The sequence below is a fragment of the Cavia porcellus genome, unplaced genomic scaffold (assembly GCF_034190915.1).
Source record: "Cavia porcellus strain 051 isolate PalLab524CR breed Dunkin Hartley unplaced genomic scaffold, mCavPor4.1 scaffold_33, whole genome shotgun sequence".
Classification (NCBI taxonomy): Eukaryota; Metazoa; Chordata; class Mammalia; order Rodentia; family Caviidae; genus Cavia; species Cavia porcellus.
The window spans coordinates 7,254,143-7,280,130 of NW_026947516.1; the positions used below are offsets into that span (position 1 = coordinate 7,254,143).

General features: G+C 40.0%; 1 long non-coding RNA gene across 1 annotated transcript in view; it reads right to left on the reverse strand.

The window, feature by feature from the left end:
- Window positions 1–242: 242 nt before the first annotated feature.
- The window catches only part of LOC111754799 (uncharacterized), a 69,792-nt gene continuing 44,046 nt past the window's right edge, over window positions 243–25,988 (reverse strand). Inside the window, exons 4-5 of the long non-coding RNA XR_010045365.1 lie at window positions 7,252–7,342; window positions 243–3,554 (exon numbers count right to left, since the gene is read on the reverse strand). This is a non-coding gene — a long non-coding RNA (uncharacterized LOC111754799). The remainder of the gene's footprint in view (window positions 3,555–7,251; window positions 7,343–25,988) is intronic.

Sequence of the window (25,988 nt, forward strand, 5' to 3'; positions counted from 1 at the left end):
CTTCTGTAGGCAGAAATTTTGGATACTGAAAATCGAGACAACGTGCAAAACAAAATGCTTAATGCTGAAAAGCTGATTTCAGTTTTGCAGTACTTATTAGAGTGATCAGGTGATAAGCAAAATGAAATCCAGTGGAAAGTTATCCAACTGATATGGGTTAAGCTGTGGCCCCTAAGTAAGGAGAAGTAGCAAATGTTACAATCATTGGTGTCAAGATAAAGAAAAAATGGACAATTAGTGCCTTCTCTTTTTTTTCAATTTTATTTAAGGAGAAAAAGAAAAAAAAACAGAAAAAGGGTACAAGTTATACAGAATTTCAGAAAAAATAAACAGGAGGAAATCACTAGTTAATAATTACATATTGTCATCTTAGAAATCATTGTTCAAGTTATAAAATTAAAGCATATAAAGCAGACCTTCAAACAGTGAGACTGCAAACCATTCTGTTCAATAATCCAACAAAACTCAGTAATATGGTTATCTATCTTATACACTTAAATATGCATGCAGTTATATCCTTTAGAACACTTTCTTTTCCTCTCTTTTGTACACTGACAATTACACTTTTGGGTTTTATTACTCCCACAGTTCTTATTACTTTTTTTGAAGACAGTAAAACCAACTGTGATATAACAAAACAGAGTCAGTCAAATCAAAAGGATGGACACAATACATAATGCAAAAACAAAATGCAAGGTGATCAACAATGGTTACCATAATGCCTCTTGCTATCTTAAAAAGAATTGCCTATATCATCAGTTATAATAAAATTGAACAAAACAGTAAAGAACAAAACCAATAAAACCAAAACATTGGAGACATTTCGGGACTTCAAAGGAAGATAATAGTCAACCAGAATGGGCATCATAATGAATCTTATTGTCTTCACAGCTGTTGCCTATACTTTCAAACTTGGTAATATCAAGCAAAACAGAATAGAGGAAAATCAGTCAAAACAAGATGGTGAGAGCAATACAGGGTTTCAAAGTTAATAGGAAATCAAAGTAGGTTAATGTAATATATTTTGCTATTTTTAATTTATTTTTCCCATAGTTAAAAAGCTAAAAATAAAAAAGTAAATGATCAAAAAAGGAGATTGAGATAAAAGAGGGCATAACAACAAAACAGCGCAGGTCAAACATAACCAGTTAAGCAAAATAGTGTTTCACCCCAAGATATCCCAACATAAAAGTAGTTTCCATAGTGTCTCTTTTCTTGATATCTTTGAGTATAACTTCATAACCTGTAGCATCAAACATATCAAGACAATGTAAAACCATTCAAGAGAATGACAGTATTACAGGGTATTTAGAATCAGCTAACAGAAAATGAACAATGGTTCTGTATAATCTCCTTGTCTATAAAAGTTATTATTTATATTATCACATATAATAAAATCCAATAATATACAACATGTTAAGACCTATGGAGACAGAAGAACAAAAGCTTGATGGGACTTCAATACAAGATGGTATTAAATCAGCACTAGCTATTTTGTATCTTTTCTCCAAAATAGCTGTCCCTACCATCCAACCTTCTCTGCCTCATTTCTGTTGAGCTCCTTTTCTGTCATTAGTTGTCAGTTTGTGTTCTTCATTTCACTTTCTGCTCCATTCATTGTGGCCTCTCTGCCACTCGTTTCTGGAATCTTAGTATTTTTATTTTTTTAGATTATCCTGCAGTATTCTCTGTAGAATTGAGTTGGTGGTTGCAAATTCCCCTAGTTCCTCTTTATCCTGGAAGCACCTTGTTTTTCCATCCATTTCTAGGGACAGTTGTGCAGGATATATCAATCTTGGCTGGAGGTTATTATCTTTCAAAGCTTGAATTATTTCCTCCCATGCTCTTCGTGACTTGGTTTGTGCCAAGAAGTCTGCTGTAATTCTGATGGGTGTTCCCTTGTAAGTGATCTGTTTCTTGTGTCTGACAGCTTTTAATATTTTGTTCTTATATTGCATTTCTGGAATTATTATATGCTTCAGTGTAGCTCTGTTTGGGTTGTAGGTGGCTGGCATCCTGTATGCCTCATACATCTGAGTATCTTTACCTTTTGCTACATTAGGGAAAATCTCCTGGATTATTTCTGTGAATAGCCTTTTAGTTCATTTGTTTGTGTCCCTACTTCTTCTTTTATGTCCTTAATTCTTAAGTTATAGATCCTCTTATCATCTTCTAGTCTTTGTATTATTGCTGTTTGTTTCCTTATTATTTTTAAGAAGTTTTTCATTTCATGCTCCCACATTACAAATCTGTCCTCCAGTTCAGATAATCTATCGTTAGTTTCTTACAAGCTGTTATGCCAGCTTTCAGTAGAGATTTTAGTTTCCTGGTAATCTCTTTGAACCTGCTTCACGTATTCTATGTTTTCTCTATTTTCCCCATCAAACAATTCTCCCCTTTTTTTCTGTTCTTCCATTCCACCATCTGTTTTTTCTTGGGAGGTGCTTAGCATTTCTCTAACTATTCTACTTACATCTTGCTTTAGGTCGTTAAATACTTCACTTTTGAACTCGTCTATGAGGCTCTGGAGACATCACTTTATGTCTATTGGTGCCATGTCTGATATTGCATGTTTTCTGTCCTCATTCTAATTTGCATTTACCTTTCCTGGATCAGTGTTCTCAGGATTGGGGGCCGAGGACTCTTTCTTGATGCTCCCTCTTCCCATACTTTTTGTTCCTTCCATACAAGCATATATAGGAGGCCCAGTTTCTTTCTTTGTTGATTACAGTTTGTTTGAATCCACTGGCTAGGTGTTCCTGCCCACTGCAGTGTACTAGGGAGACACAGACCTGGGTAGCCTCTGCTGGGCCCACCCCTTCAGGTCAACCTACTGAAGGCTTCACTGCTAGGGTGCACCACCATGTGCTGGGACCTGGTTTGGGCTAGCCTACTGGGTCTTAGTCCGTGGCATCCCCCAGGCCAAGCGCTCCCCACCAATCCCGCTTGAGAGAAGAATATGCAACTAAAGTTACTGTAGCGTTCCTGTTTCACCTAGTCTGCCTGGTTCCCAGAATGTCCTCTGTTGGAGCCTCCTAGTCTATGGAAGGTCCCCATTCCTCTCACTCACCACAGTTCGATGCAGGGCTCCCCGCCAGTCCTGCTCTCAACTACATTCGCTGACTCCCGCTCTCAGAGCTTTTGCATGTCTCTCTCCTTGCTCTGCTGATTCCGACGCAGCAGCAGTGGCAGGAGATTCAAATCACAGTTTCCAGAGGTGCAAGTTCCAGCTTCCGCACTGAGATTTTATGTTCCAGTTATAGCACCAGGATTGCATTTCCAGTTGGTTTCTCTCAGCTTAGTTCGTTCCTGGGTCAGGGTATATCTCCCCTTGCTTAGGACTCCTCACACTGCACCATTCCTGAATTCTAAGCTACGGAGAGCCTCCGTAGCTGCTGTTATCTATCCGCCATGTTCTCCTGGAACCATTTAGTGCCTTTTCTTAAAGAACTGCTAAAGAATGGATTAGGGCTAAGTAATGTTTCCTTCTTTAAACATGACTGTTGATGCAAAGAAAATAGTAACTGTGATGCTGTTCCACAACTGAAATTGTACTGTAAGAGAAAACAATGGTCAAAATAGCCTCCTGCACTAAAAAAAGAAAAAAAAAAAACTTTCCTTCAGTTCAGATGTAATTGTGAGTCACAGGAAAATCAGACACCTCCAGTCCTTAAGGCATCCCCTATCACTGAGGCTGAGGGTCCTTTAGACCCTGAGAACAAAGTTTCCAACACAACGTTAATCAACACCTCATCTACTATTACTCAGCCTAAGATTTCTGCTACCTGACCTCAGATTTTGAGGGTGGAATTTCTAGGCCAGCCTGGAAGACCCAGGGTGCCCTAGCCTTATGGATGACACCCCAGTAAAGTCTGTTAAACACATTACTTTGATTGACCAAAGATTTTTTTGTAATTAAAATTATAAGGTTTTCTCATTAAAATATGCCTTTGGCTTGAAACTAAATTAAGAAGCCAAAGGTTTTGTACAGCTATGGTAATTCATTACTGGTAAATATAACATATTAAATGTATTCACACCTGCCTGACGTACAGGTTTCCTATAATGTAAAACTGGGTGTTTTCTTTTAGATTCAGATATCTGCCTTTCTTGTGTGCTCCTGCTATGTATAATAAAAGGTGTATGTCAATCCTATATGAGACTAATTCTTTCAAAAAAGGCTTCTGTGATGTTTGCTACACATGTGTTATTACACTTAGAGATGCTTAGGCATTAAGAAGTCCAGACAATGTCACGAATTTCTTCAGTGACATCGCATTAAAGGGCAACAAATAGGGAAGCAATTAGGTCAACAATGGTTGGTCAGGAATACCAGTCTTCTGCCTATACTTCATATTTCAATGTACTTGACATCCAAATAAAATTATAACAATTAAATTTCCTGCTCCTGCTACAATGTGTTCCTTAGGTTACAAAGGATCAAAGGTCCAACATATCCAACACTGCTCATTGGTCTTTGCCTAAGACCACAGAAACAGATAATGCACCAGGTTATATTAGCAGATCCACTCAAAAATTTTTGCAGCTTTGGGGAATTAAGTGCATAATCAGAATTCCCTATAGCCCCCAGGGAAAAGTGATTACTGAAAAAAAAATCATTTGACTTTAAAATGATAATTAAGCAAATCAAAAGGGGGAACCGAGGTGTCATCAGAGATGCAAATAGATTCAGTGACTTAGGTTTTAAATGCCTTGAAGTCAGCTCCTGGATCCTCATCATCCTCTGCTATGCTTCACTGGCAACAGTCTTCTTTTCAGCTGAAGGTACCAGCCCTCCTTAGAGTCCCAAGGCATGGTCTTCAGATAGGTCCAGTTAATGGCCCCACCATGCTAGTAGCACGGGAAGGAGGATGTGCTTTATCACCATAGGTAGTTACAGAAATGAGACACAGAATGAGAACATGGTGGTACCTACAAGCAAGGCCATCAGTCAACCCACTGATGACAGTGCTTTGCCTGTGTGACACTGGGAGAGGCCCCAACTACTGCCAAGCTGTCTCTGCTCTGGATGTGAGCCCAGTGATCCAAGGCAACTGACGGAGACAGCACAGACGCGAGGATGCTGGTGACACCACGTACCCCTGAAAATGTGTTCACCGCTATGTGGATATCATAGCCTGCACTGCATAAATAAGTCCTGTGACAGGAAACAGTACTGGGCATATTGTGCCTAAGCCATCCCTGCTCAGACCCATTACATGGCTCATCATTCCTCCTGAAATCTATCATAAATCACAAGTGTATCACAGTCAGGTTGATTCAGTACCTGGTCCATCATCATTAGAGATGCAGAGTAAGGTGTCATAAGTTATAGCTCTCATAGCCAGGCATGGAGGTGCACACCTGTAACCCCAGTACTCTGGAGGCTGAGGCAGGAGCATTGTTAGGAGTTTGAAACCAGCCCGGGGTACACAGTGAGTTCAAGGCCAGCCTACAATGCATAGTGAAATCTTGTCTCAGGAAGACAAAAAATTTAAGCTTCCGATTTCTCACGATGGTCAATCAGTTTTATAATTGAAACAGTTTTTGCACAAAACCTATATCTAAACACTTGAGGAAATAATCGTGAACTGTTCAGTACCAGGCATGGCAAATCTCCAGTGGTAGTGGACTTCCAGTTCATCAATTCCTTCCCTCTCCATATCTTCACAGCTTCACAGGACAGGTCAGCAGGAAACGTGGTCTGCACCTTCACGGTGACCTCTTTGTTGTTTCACTTGGAACTGTTTTCAGTTTATTTATTATGCAACAGACAGCCATTCTTTGGACTCTACTACTCTTGGTTTAATGTGTCACTGCTTTGTCTTTCTATTACACATACAATTGTTTTTTATTTATTTATAGTGGATGCTGTGCAATTTTGATTTTATTATGTTTGGTTGGCTGAATAAATTTGCAAACAATCCAATACTTGAGGTGATAGTTAAAAACAAAACCACTGTTTGAAACAGCTTCATTTCAACTGTGTTAAACCTGGATATTTTTAGATGATTATCAAAGGTCTTTTATAGGGAAGAAAGCAAATGTATTAAATAATAAGTGTGGGACATTTATAAGTAATGTTGGCTCAGAACAAGCCTTTGAAAACTTGGTTGACAATTTTTTTGGATTAACGAAACAAAAATGCATGACTTTTGAAATCTCTGCCTAGGTTCTCAGTATTATCATTATTTATTGAATTTATTTCTTATTAAGGTATGTAGTTTTTAAACTTTTTCCTGACAGTATTATGCAACTTTTTAGTGTGGGCAGATGGCAGTGTCGCTTATATGTTACTGTACTGCTGACATGTATTTTTTGTCTATTCTTTATTAGTGTAGTGATTTCATGCTATGAATATACCATAATCAACCCATTGCCTATGAGTAACACGTAAGATAATGTATTTACAGCCATTGTTACAAGTTTATAACATTTTTATATGTATGTTATATAACATTCAAAAATAATTCTCTGCTTGATTGAGAAAAGGATACAAAATACAAAATTCATGATTTTGATAACTTAAAATTGGCCATTGTTTTGCAGTATTTTATTATACTGGGTATCTTGTCTTTTTTTGGCTTTTAGCTAGCTAGTGAATGAATACATGAAACAGTTTTGGGTTTTAGTTGGGATTTTATATAGCTTGCATTTTAATTCTTTGGTTCTCTGCTGTTTCTATTAACCCATTGCATTAACAAATGTTATAATATTAACTTAAAAAGACATATATATATGTCTTTATATATATATATATATATATAGCTATAATTTCACTTACCTCCCCACTGTGTGCAGAATATTAGACAATACAGACCAATTATTGCCTGCCTGTGGGTGCCCAAGATTGGCTGATACATAATCATGATTAATTAATTCTTTTGATCCTTGGTTCAATCTGTGTCATGGGTGAACAGATTGATTCCTTTACCTATAATGTCCCTTTCTGTGAAAAGACTTTTTTTTCTGACAGTGTTATGCAATTTTTTAGTGTGGGCAGATGGGAGTGTGGCTTGTATGTTATTGTACTGCACTTATTGGAGGATTAATTTTGCAAAAGTTACCCCTGCTCCTTGGGGACTCTGCAAGAGTAAAAGGGATGGAAAATGTCTATGGGCCAATATAATTTTATAGATTGGGGATCTAGAGGATCTCTATAAGAGGTAACAATATTTCTAATTGGCGTGAGGCATTGGGAAAATGGGTTAACATGTCGGCCATACAAACCCTTCATCAAGGGGAGCTTACCTGGGAGGGTGCTGGATTTATCACATCCCTCAGGCTTTGCTTAATGGCAAATCTCACCAAACTCCTGTCCAGAAACTTGCCCTGCCCTATGCTGTGGGAGAAATAAAGGTGGGTCACAATATGCACCCCACAACAGCACTGTTACTAAAAGAGCTAAACAGATGACAGCCAAAGAACTTCAATACACATGTACAATCCTTACAAGAAACTTCCTTTTCATGAACAGAATATGCTGCAAATCATTGCATGCAAGCAGGAGAAGTTATTGCTAAAAGTTTCATGGTCCTGGGATATATGCCAAGGTGTGGATCACTGGTAATCTAACTCAGCTTTGGTTACACACTCTGATGTGACACTGAATCATCTTGCATGTGGCATTAAAAGAATGATTGGCCTGATTATTGCCGGAATAGTCTCTTTAATGATGCTGTTTCCATTGTGACGGTCCCTTCATCCAGACAGCTCACTTTAGAGATGATTGGACCTAGGTGTGTTACATCAAGAACTATTGTCCTTGTCTCACAGAAAACTCAACATTTTGATGAACAAACACAGGATTGGGATACATTTTCTGATGCCCTCAGCCAGCTGAATGCTTTCAAATATCTCAAGGCTCACTCATGGTTTTATGTGGCTATACTCACAATGATTTCTTTTTATGTCTTCTGGTTGTAGTTTTCCTCTGCTGCACTCATCTGAAAGCCACTAATATTTAAAGGCTCTGCTGTCACACCTCAATCTGATTCAAATTCTGCAATCAAATAAACAGCAGGGGGAATGGTGGGAGCCACAAATTATAAACTGAGTCTAGGGGACATCCAAGGCTGTCATTGTCCTGCTTGTTTTTATAATTTTAAAAAGCAACAGAAAAAAGGATAGAAATGACACAGAATTTCAAAAAAGAAGACAGTAGGGAATTAAGACTAGGTAATATGGGGCTGGGAATTTAGCTGAGCGGCATAAGCACCTGCCATGCAAGCAGACGGTTGCAAGTTTGATCTCTGGTACTGATTTAAAAAAAAAAAAAAAGACTAGGGAATACATTGCATATTGTTATCTTAGAAGTAGTTGTTCAGGCTAAAAGATTTAGGCATAAAAATGATCAAAGATCAAACAATGACAGTACAAAATGTGCTCTTTGAGGAACCCACAAAGATTATATAAATATATATATATATATATATATATATATATATATAAAATCTTTTCCTTCTTCCCTTTGTTGTTTCCCCTATTTAAGTTGTTCTGTTCTTTTGAGCACTTTCTTTCCCTTTCATTATCACAGTATTTATTGTTCATTTTGGGTCTTATTACTCTTTCAGTTTTTTAAATTTTTATACTAGGGAGACAACACAATATTTACAAATGTGAGTTTGATTTATTTCATTTAAGATTATGGTCTCAAGTTGCCTTCATCTATGTATAAAAGCCTCAAGATTACCTTTCTTTTTACCTGAGTACTATTCCATTGTGTAAAAATACCACATCTTTTTTATTCAATTTGCAGATTGATGGGCATTTGGGTTGTTCCCAAGATTTAGCTATTATAAATTGTGCTGCTATAAACAACAATGGGCGTCTGAGTTGAACATGTGTTATCAGATGAAAAAATACAAATGGCAAATAAATACATGAAGAAATATTAAACATCAGTTGTCATTCAAGAGATGCAAACTGAAACAACACTGAGACTCCATCACACCCCAAAAAGAATGGTTGTTATCAAGAAATCAACTGACACAAATGCTGCCGGGGCGGAGGGGAAAAAGAAACTGTTCTCCACTGTTGGTGGGAGTGTAGACTGGTGCAGCCACTGTGGAAACCAGTGTGAAGATTCCTCACAAAACTAGGGCTGGAAGTTCCATTCAATCCAGCTATTCCCTTTTTGAGTATCTTCCCAGAAGAATTGAAATGTCATGTCACAGCGATATCTGCCCTGCCTTTTGAGCCAGATTGCAATGTGAGAATTCCCTGCTATTTTCTGGCTACAGCTAAAAGTCCAAGAGCTAGAGACTGTGGAGCTGTGATATTCACAGAGCAAGATAAAACCCACTGGGGAGGACAAGGCACCTGGGGAAACTAGTTTCCTTGTCCCTTCACTCCCTCAATCCCGTGTCCTCCTTGTCCTCACAAGAATGCTTGGTTCTTCTCACGAGCCCACCATGGTCACCATTACTGTTCCTGGAAACACTCTGTCCTTCACCCATTGTCTGTGACTCAGATATAATAAATAAACAAGAAGACTCTAGTCACCTCATGGTTTTTTGTTCCTCGCAAACAACTGGTCATCGCAGCTCCTTGCTGCAATCCTAATTTGCCTCTTGTTCTCTTTCCCCCATGCACAATATCTCCAGGCAGGAGACTGGAGTTCACCGCAAGGGTCTCTGACACAGGAACCTATACTGGGTTCATACGTTAGCATTTCAGGTTTCTTGAATGTGTCTATGCTTCAGAAGTCTAAAGAGTTTTCATATAACCTGATTTGACATCCCACATGGAAGTGATGCCACCATGGATAAAATGGGCTGCAGTTAACATGATGATGTGTATCAGCCTGTTACACATCAATCCTCCCACTACAGTTAGAGTGTATTACAGTGAGTTTCTAGTTGGAATCCTCCTATCCTGGTTTTAGTTTTAACTACTTTGGCAAGATGTCAAGATGGCATGGGTGCTTTTGCTTTCTTCTTCTTCCTCTTCCTCTTCTTTTCCTCCTCCTCCTCTTCCTTCTTCTTCTCTTCCTCCTCCTTCTTCTCTTCCTTCTCCTTCTTCTCTTCCTTCTTCTTCTCCTCCTTTTTCCTTCTCTTCTTCTTCTTCTCTTCCTCCTCCTCTTTTTCTCTTCCTCCTCCTCCTTCTTCTATTCCTTCTTCTCCTTCCTCTTCTCCTCCTCCTACTACTTCTTCTTCTTTTTTTAATTGGTGATGGTTGAGCTGGGGATTGAACCCAGGACCTCATAAATAGAAGGCAAGAGCTCTACCACTCAGCAACACCCCTGGCCCCCATGGGTGCTTTCAGATATGAAGGGTACACCACAAAATTTATCATGGGGCAGGGAGCCATTTCTCTTTCCCTTTGTCTAGGAGCTCTATTCAACCTCCAAATGAAAAAAAACTTGGCCATTTTCCAGTCATCGGAACTTTCCTAAGGCTTTCTTCAATTTCAAATTTACTAAATTTCATAACGAGTGTCTTCCATACGGTGCCCTCAGCATCCTTGGTGATGCAACCATCTAACACTGTTCTCACGATTGTGATGAATTCACCATATTTGAGGAAGTCTTGGTACCAGACAGCAAAGAACAGATGCTCAGCAGGATGGGATGTAAAAGAAAAGATGAGGAGGCCAGAACGAGATGGCCTCAGTCTCTTTACTGGTAACAATAAATAACAGAAGGGTTTTATCAGAAAATACACAGCAGTACACACTGAAGGTTTGATATTTAACACATGGTGAATTTGCAACTCTGCCTTTCTCTCTGACTTCTCCGATGATGATAAGCTCAAGAGCAAAACAATGGATCACACATTTTGTTCGTGTGTTTAATGATGTGCTGAAGCATTGCTGAGATTCAGAGTTACCGATTAGCTCCCAGATTCCAGGACAGAAAGGCTGATTGATTAAAGAAAACAAAAATCCAGGATACTGTGTGGAGGATCACAGTTAGCTTAAAACCACAGAGTGAACTCTGTCTACAGAAGACTTCTCCTCTTCAGTCACCTTCTCCTCCTGCCTGTACCCTCTGCTGCAGCCTTATGCCTTTTGTGTTTCTGTGGTTTTATTTTCTTTCCTGTTGAGCTAACAGATCTGTATTTTCTTACATATTCACAACAGATTCACTCTGTGTGGCCTTAGAAAATGTTCAAGAGATGTCTAGAGTACACAGCAAAGACATACTGAGGTTTTTAAGGATGCAGGTTACAGAAGATATTGAAAATGTTACTCTGGCTGATGAGGTCAGTTTTGCAAATAACGGGATGCTCAGGTACCAACTAAAAAAGGAGCAGGATTTTCCTGAAGACATTAGCATAGCTGTGTCTTCCCAACATTCTTGCAAAACACCACAGGGTCTCCATCTCACCTGCTATGGTTTGTACCCGCTCAGGAAATTTAGTCTCCATTGTGAGATGTTAGAGGAGGCACCAGGTAAGGGTTTTTAAAAAGGATTTGCATTCTGACTTAATGAACTGATTAATCCATCCACATGATTCATGGCTTAATGGGTAAATCATAAGTGCCTCTTACAACTCAATAACAAAAGAGCAGATAAACTGAATAAAGCTAGGTAGAAGGTTTCATTAGCATTTGTCCTACAAAGATACACAAATGTCTCAGAAACATGTGAAAGGATGTTTGACATCAGTAACTGTCAGGACACGTGTATCAAACTCACCATGAGAGATCATCTCACACCTGTCAGAATGGGTACTACAACCAAAAGAGTAACAGATGCTGGTGAGGATGTGGGAAAATACTTGCACTCATTTGGTGACATGGGCCGAACTGAAACAGGAAATTAAACACAGAACTACCAGGTGACTCATGGAACCCTCTCATCACAACACTAGGCACACATCCAAGCAACTGTAATCAGGAGGTGTCCGAGATACTTCAACTTCCATGATTACTGCAGCATTTTCCAAATGTAGACAGCACGGAACACAACAAAAGTCAGCCAAGAGATCCAGAATTAGCAACATAACACTAGACAGCAACGGAGATATTCTAAGAGGTAGAGAACATCCTCTCCCAAAATCAAACCACCACTGGTCCCATGGACCACAAGACATGGAAAGTCCCTGTAGCTACCATGCGTCAGTGGTCAGCGAACAGAACTTATTGTGGTTGGGATTCACTGCGTCTCCTCAAAAGGTTCATCATTTTGAGGGCTTGTGTGCTGATGGACTCTGAGAAAGTGACTGAATCATGGTTACTGGAAGGTGGGATCCAAGTGGAGGGAGCAGATTTCCAGGAGTGTGAGCAGAAGTGTACATGTCATCCTTAGCACCTTCCTCTGGCGCAGCTTCTCAGCTCTGCCTCCCCAGCATCATGAGGTGAGGAGTTCCCACTATGCCATGCCTTTCTGCCATGATGTTTCTCCCTTGGAGCCAGACAAGCATGGTGTGAAAGCTCTGAAACCATGAGCTTCAATAAACTGTTCCTCCTCTAGACTGGTTTTCTCAAATGTTTGGTCACAGCAGTGAAAAGTTAACCAATACCCTTGTTCTTTCTCATTCTGTCTCCACCAACTCTTACCCTCTTCTGTCCTGGATCATCACAGTGCTCAAGTTCTCTGAGCATTTCCAAGACAGAGAAAGAGTAGAAGGTAAACATCTGCACAATTTATTGTCATCTGCTATGTTTCATGTTTTCCAAGTAAATTTCTCGTCAGGAGCAGTGGAGAAAAATCAAGGTGAAGAACATAATCATTTAAAAGATACAAATTACTATGAAAACATCAAATATCATTACATAGCATAATTTTTAACCACAGATTTTCTTCCTAGCTAGAGTTCAATTCTGTATACCACTCTACATTCCTATAAAACTTAGGGTAATAAAACTTGGAGGATGAAAATGATGGCATCAGCCTTTTCTTTTCCTTAGAAAAAGTATTTAGTAATCAGTTGAGTTTATCACTTACAACACTGATATTTTTCAAATCCTTTCTCTTGCTCCAAAGAGTCCTTTTCTCTTAGTTTGGAGGCATGTGCACTCTCATTATCTTACATTTTTTAAAAAAGGTAATTCAGTATAAACAGATATGTATGATAAAAAATAAAAAGCTTAGGATAAAAAGTGTTGGGATATTGGTCATTCCCTTCCTTGGCTCTCCTAAACTATCCTGTTTTTAGCGGTAAACGCTCTTATATTGGTATCATCCCCCATTACAAGCTAAATGGGATGGTCATTCTCCCCTCAGGACTGCAGCAAATACATTTCTTTTAAAAATGAAGAAAAGTAATCACAGTGTTTAAGCCTGTTAATTATCTTCCATCAGCAGGATACTCTGGATAAAGAAAATGTGTAGACTTCATCAGTCATTCACTAGGATTGTTTAAACTGTTAAAAAATTACCTTCTAAAGCAAAGCAATTATGATATAAATGTATAACCAAATTTAACCTTTGGGATTAAAAGTGCAAAAAGTGATTCCCGAGCTAAAGGAATGCAGATATGAAAGGCACAAGAGTTTCAAGTCCACCTATGAAGGAAATATTCACTGTGCTGAGATGCACTGTATCACAAAGATCTACATAATCCAAAAAAACCCAGTGACAGTAACTGTGCAGCGTTAACATAATTCTAAAAATTGATTCAAAACTTCTGCACATACAGTTCTGCTTTTTGTGCTCAATCCTCAGATGGGTACTTTATTAGAAGATCTTCTACAAGTAGAGATGCCCTTGGCAAGAGTTGTCAAAATCTGAGTGAGCCCAAGCTTTAAGTATTTCCACTCATGGACGTACAGGTTTAGCAGTAACACACCAAGAAGATCCAAGTTCAAACAACACAGTTATACTGACATTAGACAGAAATGTACTTACTCAGCTGGTGCCAGCTCTATATTTGTGAAAATTATTAGTGCGTATTGGTTGCTATAACAAAATACCATAGATCAGCTGGATTATAAACAACACTCTGCTGTCATGGAGGCTTAATGTTCTAGGTCTAACCGTGGCAGATTCCATGGCTGCTGAGCTCTGTTCAGCGGGTTGCAGATGGTGCCTTCTCATTGTTTTCACAGGGTGGAAGGGAAAGGGAGCTCCCTGGGGTCTCTTTGGTAAGGAAAGAGATCCCTTCCAGGAGGCTTTGCCCTCATGATCCCATCATCTCCAAGAGCCCCCAGACCTGCGGCCACCACCTTGGGCACAAGAGTTCACTGTAAGAGTGTGGGCATAGACACTGAGCTCACTGTACTGGCGAAAGGAATGGTGTATCACTGAATCAGTCAGCTCAGGCTCCCATATGCAATCCCACAGCCTGGGCAGCTTACAGACAGCAGGCCTTGGGAGCCCTATCCTAAAGGTTGATGTCCAAGATCGGAGCATGGCAGATTTTGTGTCTGGTGCCAGCTGCTTCCTGGGTCATATAGATGGTGTCTTCTTCCTGTGTGCTCACATGGTGGGAAAGGCAGGGAGCTCTCTGAGGTCCCTTTGGGAAGGACACAGATCTCACCCATGAGGTTTCACCCTCAGGACATCATCATCTCCCAGAACGCCCACCTCCTAACAGAAGCACTTTGGGAGTGAAGAATTGGGGGGGGGGGATATTCACACTTAACTAGTACTTATGCAAATGCAAAGTAATGATGCCTAATATAGACATAGGCCCTGCTGTGTTCCTTAAGTAACTAGCCAAGGAAACATTTCCCAACTAGTGTAGTGAGGATCCCATTTATAAATAACCATACTGTCTTGAATAAATAAGGGAAGATGTCAGAAATGACAGAGTATTTAACTCCACTGCCTTGCATGCATGAGATTTCAGAGTTAATATTTCTATGGATGGTTAGTATGCAGGTAGAAAGAAAATTGGGAATTAGTGAGCATCATCCTGAGATTTCCAGAAAAGACTTTCTCTAGGCTTTTATATTTTAAGGTAATGCTACCAGACTTCTCTCTCCTTGTAGCATCTGGTGGATGCAGTCATTGGAGGGTGGAATTTGACAGTCTTTTGGTATAGTCTCTATGTTGTAATATACTTGTCTAAAACTATGGCTGTACAGGAGAGTTGGTTTCAGAGTCCCATCTGCAAAGGATTTTGACATTTGCTATCTGTGCTCTGTTCAATAACTGATATCAGTGATTTACACAGAAGGACGATTGGAATATTTATCCAACATGTGGAGGATAACACACGCTCTGGAAGAAAAAAAGGAGGTTCAGGAAGACCATGGAAACTATGCAAATTAAATACAGTGAGTGGATGGATATTTAACAAGCATTCCTGGTAATTCAGCGACGCTAATGTGATGATGTGGTCTAATTGGAAGCTGTGTGTACATTTTAATCAAATGTAGACTAAGTTTGGCTAGTTGAACACGGAATGACTTAGAAGGCTATACTTAAATGCTATTTTGCACCCATTAAAAGGGAGGCACTTAAAAGACAAGGAAGATGAATCAAAGCAGTGTTGGAAAAACTTTGGGTCCTGCTATTGGAGAGAAACAGAGTCACTGGCATAGCAAAGTAGGAAAGCAAATAACACACATGCAGAGTGGGGGGGGTATGGGGGCACAGCATTCCTGTAATCTCAGATTTACAGTAGGCTGAGGAACTCAAGCTTGCATTGGATGACTCAGCAAAACTGTCTTAAAGTGTAACCACTTGCAGACCAGTTACTTAAACAGAGTGCAACCAAAGACTGTGTCTTCTTCATTCAGTTTTATAAGGTAACAGGGAATATAAAAATGGCGATTTTTTTAAATCAAATTTACTAACTTAGTTTATGTGTACGTATTTTTTAAAACAGTCAACACACAACTCAGTGTTAGAATCTGGACAGTCATATCTAGTCTCTTTGCAATTTTTTTTTTTTGCATGACTGTCTTTTTTGAACCACGCACTTTACACTATCATAGAGTGTTTTTCCTTTTTTTCAGTGGGTGGTATAATTTCAATACACTACCTACCCACTAAACGTAATGGTGTAGACGGTGATGATGAATATCTTACTTGGTATTTGACTACCGTTATTTTCCAATTATTTAGTCTATTAGACCTCATCTAAATTGTAAATGACTTTTGGAACCAGTTTGTTTTGAAAAAATAACATCATAGCGTTTGCTTCAGAAAGTGCATCAGTGTTTTATAATGCTACTGGTTCTTTGCTTTTTGATTATAGGATCGCTTGTTAGATATCTCTGGATTTTGCTACCACTTCCCACAGAATTACTGCCATTGCTGACCACTGTTATACTTTTTTTAGGTTTGTTGCTGTTTTAAAAGTTCTGTCGTTTCTGTATTGTGAATAATTGACAGTAAGGAGAGGTCTTTTTTATTTTTTCATTTCATGACATAGACTTTTCCCCTCTGCTATGCAAACATTTTTCCCTTTTTTGGCTTTTTCTTTTGCAGATCTTTGAACACTTCCTTCCTGTTCAGCTTCAGTGACTCCAATGTGTTCATTTTATATTGTAAAAAAAAAAAAATCACTGAGTCTTGGAGAAGTACAAAAATTACATGTCATGTACTTACACTAACAGTTTTTAATCAACTGTAGCAGAGAATGAGAGGTTATTTTTCCCAAACACAAATTAGCAAATGAAAATAATGAACGCTCGTTATTAGCTTTCACTAGACACAAACATCAAAGGCAAGTACAACGTTCTAAATAAAAAGCACGCAAAAAATAGTTGATACAAATCCTACGTAATGCGGTGCAAAGGCCCCGAGTTCAATCCCCAATCCCACAAGGGCAGTTTTACAGATACAGTTAGTTACTCCAGAATTAGACACAATTTACCCGAAGAAGAAAACACCACGAGAGGTGTCTAAACCTGAGGGATTTTGCTTGTTTGTTTTTGAACACAATCAAATGTCTATCTGTAAAATTCAGAAAGGATTCTGTGGTCACCTCAGAGGCCAGAGTAAGTCACTGCCCAGAACTGAGACCAAGATCTCACGAGAGCTCTCTGACCACAACTGATCCAAATTAAACATCTAAGATAGCATGAAGCACAAATGGAAACACCAGGGTACCTGGGAAGAAAGAACACCAGCAAAACACGCAGCCCCCCAAGCCAACATGCATAACTGTCCTTCACTGCCAAGATTCTAGAGACACTTCTTGGCTTTCTGGTTTACCCATCCGGCTGTGTGGGAGCTCTCCAGAGTAAACAGATCTGACAGGAAGATGATTCGGCAACATAATGGAATTAGGGGTCACTGAAATGTTTTGAAACAGCCACAAAAGCCACATGCATCTTCCTAATGAGCCCTATTTATAACCCCTTCTAAACCTTCTCCTGCCAGGCATTGCAGAAAATCATTATAATCAATGGAAATTACCAAGCAACAGATTAAAGGAAGCAGTACGGGATGACATACATTGGAAGAACACGTGGCCACTGGGGCCAGCTCTCCCACTCTTCCCAGTTCCATTTCTTCTGGGTTTCCATGCAGCAGCTCTGGCTTCAGGGATAAAGGGTACTGGTGCCCTCTCACACAACCACCAAGAGGTCACCAGGCCTGGGAACCACATCAGGGCCAAGCCATCCTGACCCCGAGCCTCCAGAAGGGTGCCCTCAACAGTCTTTTCTCGGCATGGATAAATCAGTACCCATCAATCTACAAAAAGCGCTACCATCTCTTTCAGCTGTATCTGCTATCAGTATTTCTTTCATCTGTCAATCATTATTTACTATCTATATTCTATTCAGCTATCAAAAGTATTATTTATCTACTTGTAACCTTCCCCATCACATAACATTTCTACAATCGTCATAAATATGCCATCTATAGCTTTCATTTTCTTAGTATCTACTTACCTATCAAATTATCCATCTTCTAGCATATCCACTATCATTTATATATATTTTTATTTCTGTTTTTATATGTATTTCTCATTTATCCACCACACTACCTCTATTTTTCTATCATGCCATCTGTCAACCATATATCACTATTTATATATCATCTATCACCTATGTTTACTTCATTATGTATACATTAATCCATCCTTTCAATCTATCTATTCTGTTTCTCATATATCTACATATTCATTTACCTATCCATCCATCCATCATCCATCCACCCACATTTCTCATTCTTGTATCTCTATTTCTATTTTTCATCTACCTACATATTTATCTTTCTATGTATTCATTCATCCAGCATCCATCCATCCATCCATCCATCCATCCACATTCCTCATATTTCTATTTCTTATCTATGTATTCATCCATCATTGATCTATCATCCATCCATCCATCATCCATCCGTCCATCATCCATCCATCTATCATCCATCCATCCATCTATCATCCATCCATCAGCCATCTATCTATCCACATTTCTCATATTTTATCTCTTCAACTTCTATTTCTCTTCTGTCTACATACTATTTTCTATGTATCCATCCATCCTATATTCATCCTACAACCATCCATATTCATCATCTAATTATCTATCTATCCATCCCTCTATCCTGTTTCTCATCTATTTATATATCCATCCATCCATCCATCCATCCATCCATCCATCCATCCATTCAGTCAGCTATCCATATACAAAAAACAAGTTTAGAATACATTTTCTTAACTTAAGTCATTTTCAGCTTCCACCAGTATTGCTGGGGAAAGAGATCTAACGATGCAGAAGATATTAACTAAGAGCTAATTTCTTTCCCCTCTGTCCATAGTATCTGCACCAGTGAGAATGTCTCAACACATTCCTGCGAGGAGCCTTGCCACTGGAAGCAAGCCTGCCCAAAGACATGCATCGTACCTTCCTCACCCTGCCTAGAGCTCATCATGTGAGGACAAACTGTGTTTTACTCAGCTGTTGGTTCACAAGATTTGGACTGTCACATGAACCAAATTCCTCAGGGGTCATCCTTCCCTTTGGGTCCAATTTGCATGAAAGATGAGAATGAGATACTTTTATTTTGTCTGTGCTCTTACAAGACAGATTAAGAGCAGGATGAGACAGATGCAGTTAAGGGACAGATGCCAGGCTGCACAGGGGTCTAGAGGATTCATTTCCTCTTCCTATACATATATTTAGCCTCAGCAGTTACCATATTTCTCTTTCATACAGACAGTACATTCTGGCAACAGTGCAGTTTGTCTTAAGACTTACAAAAGTTGCATGTGAGCTGAGGTGGCTGTGTCATCTGGAAATCTCCAGACCATGGTGAGAAACTCTCCTGCATCAGTGACTGACCACAGATACAGGTATGGGCCTTACAGCTCTCCTTAATCTCATGGCCAGGAGGTGTCGCTTCCCCGTAACCACAGTAGCCTAAGCATCCGTCTTCAGCTGACCTTCTTGAGCATTTTCTCTCTTAAGGCTCATCCATAACCAACACCAAGAGAAAAATACACCCTGCCGTGGACATCACAGCACAGGCGTGGTTAAATTTCACCAGCCCACTCGGACTTTGGAAAACAGTGAACACTGAGAAACCCCTTTGACAAACATTTGCTTCACCAAACATCACGTTCCTAAGTTTTCTCCTTTTGCACACATCAGTGCAAAACACATTCTAGAGAGCTTGTTGAATTTAGTAAGAACAACTTCCCAGACACACACCTCACATGGCTGATCAGTCCAGCCCCTGGCCACATGTCTCGCCCTCCACAATGATCACCCCACTATTAATTCCTTATCCTCCACTGTGGCCCACGGTGGAAGTTCAATCACCACAAATAACTGATGACTTCCTCTCCGGGCCATGTCTGATGACTTTGCTTTGTTATCTTCAGGATGAATCCTGTTGGGTTGGTTCTGCTGGACTCTCCCTCACACCTGATGCTTCTACTTAGGAATTTTCCACCCACAGATCCCACCTGCTCCTTGCTTATGAATCTTCACCTGCTCATTCTGTGTTTGGAACTGAGGCCCGTATCTCCCTCCCACTCCAAAACCTTTTGCAGTGGTCCCCAACCTATGGTGATGGTCCTGAGTAGTCTTCATTCTGATGCTTTACAAGTGACACTAAGACACTTCACCCTTACCATCTCTCACCCTGTGTGTCCTGCAAAGATGCTGACTGCAAAAAACAACTGTCATGTAGCTAAGGAAATGTCCTTCAGTGTCCCCTGTCTACTCAGTACCAAGATAATTCAGGTTCACATTCTCATTCTTTGTCTCCTAAGTGATTTGCTGAAACCCTGATCCCCCCAGGGTCGGAGGCTGTGTCTCTTCCTCTCTTTCCTCCAGGACTCTGAGCCTGGAGGATCCTTAGGGTGATGAGATGCAGTAACAGGCTGTCCTCGGGAACACCTCTGACCTGTTGTCTCCTGAGGTCTCACTTTCATCCTTCTGCCCCACACTCCACTTTTCCTAGCCTTGTTTACTCCCCTAAAAGAAAACCCTTTCCCGTCCAACTGTGCAGAAGCTCACAGCCCTTAAACTCAGGGCATTGCCTGCCTTGCAAAAAAATGCCTTAACCCATTTAGGTGTCTCATTTCGGCTTTTGTTACTGAACTCACCAGGACAGTCTGGGTGCTGGGGACACATGCAGACTCACAGAGCTGGAACCCCTGTCGAGTTTTATATGCCCATGAGATAAAACTTACTTTCCTGAAAGATACCCTAAGGATGGCCGGATCCCAGCTCTGGGTCCTGCACTGGGGCTGTGCTGCATGTTGGGAGGCCAGATGCACTCAAACAACAATATTTTGATAAAACCGGTACAGGCGTGAGCAGATTCCTCCCTCAAGATAGGAGTTGCTTAATTGCTAGGTTGTAAGGCAGACAATTCCAGCTATTACTCTGTCACAGTGGTAAATACACCTGAACCAGCCTGACGGAGAAACAGATTTCCATGGGTCTGTTACATGCATGACCCAGAATCACCAGCTGTGGTTCCTCTGCCGTGAGCATGTTAGCCATCTCTGAATGAGCCGCCACTTTCCCAGTGGTGCCAAGAAGTCTCCCATCCTAGTACTAACCAGGCCCGACCCTGCTTAGCTTCTGAGATGAAATGAGATCAGGCACATTCAGGGTAGTATGGCGGTAGACGTGCCAAGAAGTCTCTAGCATCTGAAACAGCACTCTTGCCACAAAAGAAAAGGCACATGTAAAAGAGCAGAACCAGAAGGGGATTTAGAAGAAGGAGAAGGACGTCAAAGGAATGAAAAGCCAGTGCAGGTGGGAAGTAGTGCATTGGTAACTAACCTAGTCATGCCTGCATGTCAGCCTCTTCTGTGCTGTCCCAGTCTCCAATCACCCTACAGTCTATGATGTAGGACTGGGTGCATCTCTTACACAATAAGAACACAAGGTGCTAAGGTCACCAACCACCACCTGAGCTGACAATCATTGACCTGCAAGCATTTCGCTTAATGAAAAGGGCAAAAGCTAGATAAGGCACACAAAAATGGAAGGAGCTGCCTGGGAGGATGGGTGGTGGTAAGTAGCTTATTTCCTGCTGTAGTCGGGGATTGTGCAGAAAACAATTAGAATCAGGACATGGAGGGTAGAATATTATTTTTATAATGGTCACCCACAGTTAACACAAAGAAATGCAGGAAATCTATCCACAACACTAAAGACAGAATATTTAGTCAAGGGCCTGAATCCCAGAGCATTGTCCCACATGAGTCCAGATGAAGACCCAGAGCACATGATAACACCTCCCATGAGTCCAATTGGAGGTCTAGAGCCCACAAGAAGGACTCATGCCAGTCTTTTTTGTGAATCTGTGCTGGGAAGGCCCAAAGGTCATCAGTGGAAGCCAGAAAGTCTATGCCAGCGGAGTGAAGGAGCTGTGCTGGAAGGTTGAGGGTTCTACACTGGAGCCGAGAAGCCACACTCACAACAAAGACCAGGAGTGCCCTGAAAAGCACCCCAGCCATCCTCAGCGACACAGAGGTCCGGAGCGCCCCTGACTATAAGCACAGTCAGGTACATGCCAGGAAACCAACATGATGAGCTCACCCTGGAGACTAAGCAGCACATATCTGCCCCTTTGGAACCAGGAAGCAATGCTCAATCTGAAGACTAGAGCTTCTCCAGCAGAACCAACGGCTCAAACAGCAACTCGTAGGAGAACCCACAATGCCTCAATGCCTCGCTTCTCCTTCTCCAAGTCTCTATTTATGCTGGCAACTTTTCCTCAGGTGGAGCATCTACACTCAGCACCATGGTAATTTAATTCTTCTGGCGTTAAGTTGACCACCAGTTTTTAATCCATAACATTTTCTAAGATAAGAGATGGGTAACAGTTTTACACACACACACACACCATTAACAAAGCAGGACGCCATTCAAAACGATTTCCCATGGTATCATGTGCAAGAGCAACCGCATGCACAGGTACTTTATCAGCAAGTGTTTCACTTAATGACGGTCACAGTTCAATCACGTGATTCATTAAGTCACAGCACTTGTTAGCAAGGGATCTATCGGTTTAGTACACTTCCTTGGCATTTGCAGCAAAAAAGGAAATCATTACCGTGCATTCGTGCACATACAGATAAACAGATAACACTCTGGCTACGTCAGGGGGATTACCTGCCGGATTAGCAGATGAGTTATCTGTTTAGAACAACTAACCGTTAGATCAAGAAAGTGCAAAATCAAAAGCAAGCAGGTTGAGCAACTTGAATCCAACAATCAAAAATCCAAGTGTTACAAAAGCAGACCTGCATGTGGCCAAGTAGAAGATTATGCAGGTGACCTCAGTCAACACACATGCTCACTACACACACAGCATAAAGTTACCCTTGGGGTGTGTCTACCAAGGACCCACAAAACGAAGCCATTTCCTGTGTACCCATCAGGTCCATCTCCCAAATGACACCATCATGCAAATATTCTAAAGTGTAAAGGAGACTTAAAAAGAAACGCACAAACATTAACAAAAAAGATAGTGTCGCTGGAGAACAGAGAAACTGGAATGACCTGAAGACATGCCTATGTTGTGACATAGTAAAACAGCAGCCAGAACCACTTGCTGCCAAAGGGCAGGGGAAACCACCCCAAAAAGTTCTAAGTAGTACAGCACATAAGACTGAGATATTGCAAGCAATATGGTGGCCCTCTCTATGCATCCTCTAAAATCCACCAGTGGCTGCACCTGGGATATAGTGGAGTCCATTTCTCTAATCACTTGATTCTTCAGTTGATTTTGTATTCATTGATTATTTATCTGGGCTCTGATGTGATCAGATGAGCGCTTCGAAGTTATGCATCACTTCATAAACTCATAGAGATAACCTCCAGATGGCATCTAAGAAGTCTGCAGCTATAAAGGAAGTGGTTCCCTTGGAGGTGCTGACCAAGGAGTCATGAGTGGCTCTGGAGAAGCTGAAAGGGGCCCAAGGCTTCAGTAGCAAGAATGCTGCAAAAGCAAGCCTGTGTGCGGTCAAGTGGAAAATTATGCAACTGACCTCAAGATACTACCTCTAGCCCATGATCATAAGCAACTGAATCCTACCTGTAGCTGCTGGACTTGGAGGCACACTTGGAAACTCAGGGGAACATGGGAACTTCCTGAGACTCTGATTTCTGCCTGGAGACTCCATGAGCAGGGCATCCCAGTCACCCCTTGCACAGACTTCTTACCCACATGGGCAGGAAGACAACATTGTGGTGTGTACCTTATAAGCCCTTGCGTGTTATGCAACAATAGAAAATGAACACAGTGGGTATAAAAGCAAACCATTTGCTACCCAAAGCTAGAGAGGTCTTTCTTTTGTGGCGAGATAAGGCTTGGTGAATGTATTAAGTGTCTCATCTGTGTTCTTTTAAAACCTATGATCGCAAGTTATTTTTCTTTTTTTAAAATTTTATTTAAAAGGAAAAAGAGAAAAAACAAAACAAAACAAAGCAGTGTAAGGGTACAAGTAATACAGAACTACAAAAAAAAAGTAAGAAATCACCAGTTAAAAGATTACACATTATCTTCTTAGAGATAGTTGCTCAAGTCACAGTATCAAAGAATGGAAAGTGAATAATCAAACAGAGAGACTGCAAACAGTTGTGTTCAATGATCCAACCAAAAACATTAATATGGTCATCTATTTAACACCCCTAAACACACTTGCAGTTGTATCCTTTAGAGCACTTTTTTTCCCTCTCTTTTTTACAACAAAATTTACATATTTGGGGTATTATTACTCCCTTAGTTCTTATTACCTTTTTTTTGAAGAGAATAAAGTCAAATATGGCAAAAGAAAGCTGTCAGTCAAAACCAAGGATAGACATAGTACCTGATATGAGAACAGAGTACAAGGTTATCAACAATGGTTACCATAATGTCTCTTGTTTCCTTAAAAAGAATTGTCTATCTCATTAGGTATTAGGTAAAACAGTAGAGAACAAGACCAATAAAACTTAAACATTACAGGATGTCCAAAGGAGATAATAGTCAAACCAGAATGGGCACCTTAGTGAATCTTAATGCCTTCAAAGTAGTTTCCTATACCTTCAAACTTGATACTATCATACAGAATAGAACAGAGTCTAATCAGTCAAAACATGATAGTGGGAGTATTACAGGACTTCAAAACAAGTTAATAGGAAATCAAAAAATGTAACTATAATATATCCTGCTTTTTAAAATTTTTCCCCTTAATTAAAAAAAACACAAAAAAATAACTAAATAATATTTTTAATGAATAAGGGAGAGATTGAGATAAAAGAGAACATAACAACATAACAATACAGGTCAAACCATGACTGTTTCAGCAACCTAGTGCTTCTCCACCAAATAACTCAATTTAATAGTAGTTACCATAGTGTTTGTCTTTTTCCTTAAAATATTAGAATATAACTTCATATACTATAGCTTCAAATATTTCCATATCAAGAAGCCCCGAATAAAGCCCTCCCAATTAATTAGTGAAAACTTTATAAGGCTTCAAGGCCACGTAATGGGTAATCACGATTACCACATACTTTTATATTTTTGAATCATTACTTACATTAGGGAAACTATTCGGTATTCACACATGCGAGATTGATTTATATCACTTATGACTATGGTCTCAAGCTGCGCCCAATTATTGATAAATATCTCAATGTGATCCTTCCTTATAGCTGAGTAATACTCCATTGTATAGAAATACCACAACTTTTTTATCCATTCCTCAGTTGATGGACACTTGGGTTGTTTCCAAGATCTGGCAATTACAAATTGTGCTGCTATAAACACAGGTGCACATATATCACTGTGGTATGATGCTTTCTGTTCTTCTGGGACTATGCCTAGAAGTGGAATAGCTGAAATAAATGGGACTTCCATCCCAGCTTTTTGAGAAATCCCCAGAATGACCTCCACAAAGGTTGTACCAGTCTACACTCCCACCAACAGTGTAGGAGAGTTCCTTTTTCCCCACAGCCTCTCCAGCATTTGTTGTTGTTGGTTTTCTTAATCGTGGCCCTTCTTTCAGGAGTGAGATGGCATCTCAGTGTGGTTTTAATTTGCATTTCTCTAATCACCAATGATGATGAACATTTTTTCATATATTTATTTGCCAGTTGTATTTCTTCATCTGAGAAGTCCATATTCATCTCAGATGCCCATTTTTGGATTGGATCTTTGAATTTTGGGGGTCTGAGTTTTTTGAATTATTTATATGTTTTAGACAAGAGTCCCTTATCTGAGAGAGAGTTCACTAAAATCTTTTCCCAGTTTATGGGTTTTCTTTTCACTATGATGGAGATTTCTTTTGACATGCAGAAACTTTTTAATAAGAAGTGGTCCCAGTTATTGATTTTGGGAAGTATTTCCCGTGCTGTTTGAGTCCTGTTCATGAATTCTCTATCTAATCCTATGTCTTCAAGGTTTCTACCCAATTTGTCTTCCAATAGATTTAGTGTTTCTGTTTTAATATTCAGATCTTTGACCCATTTAGATTTTAATTTAGTACATGGTGATAGACATGGATCTAGCTTTAGTTTTCGGCAAATGAAGAGCCAGTTTTTCCAGCACCATTTATTAAAGAGACTGTTGCTCTTCCAGTGAACCTGCTTGGCTCCTTTATCAAAGATAAGGTGGTTGAGTGTTTGTAGTTGTGGTTGTTTCTTCTAATCTATTCCACTGATCTTCAGCTCTGTTTTGATTC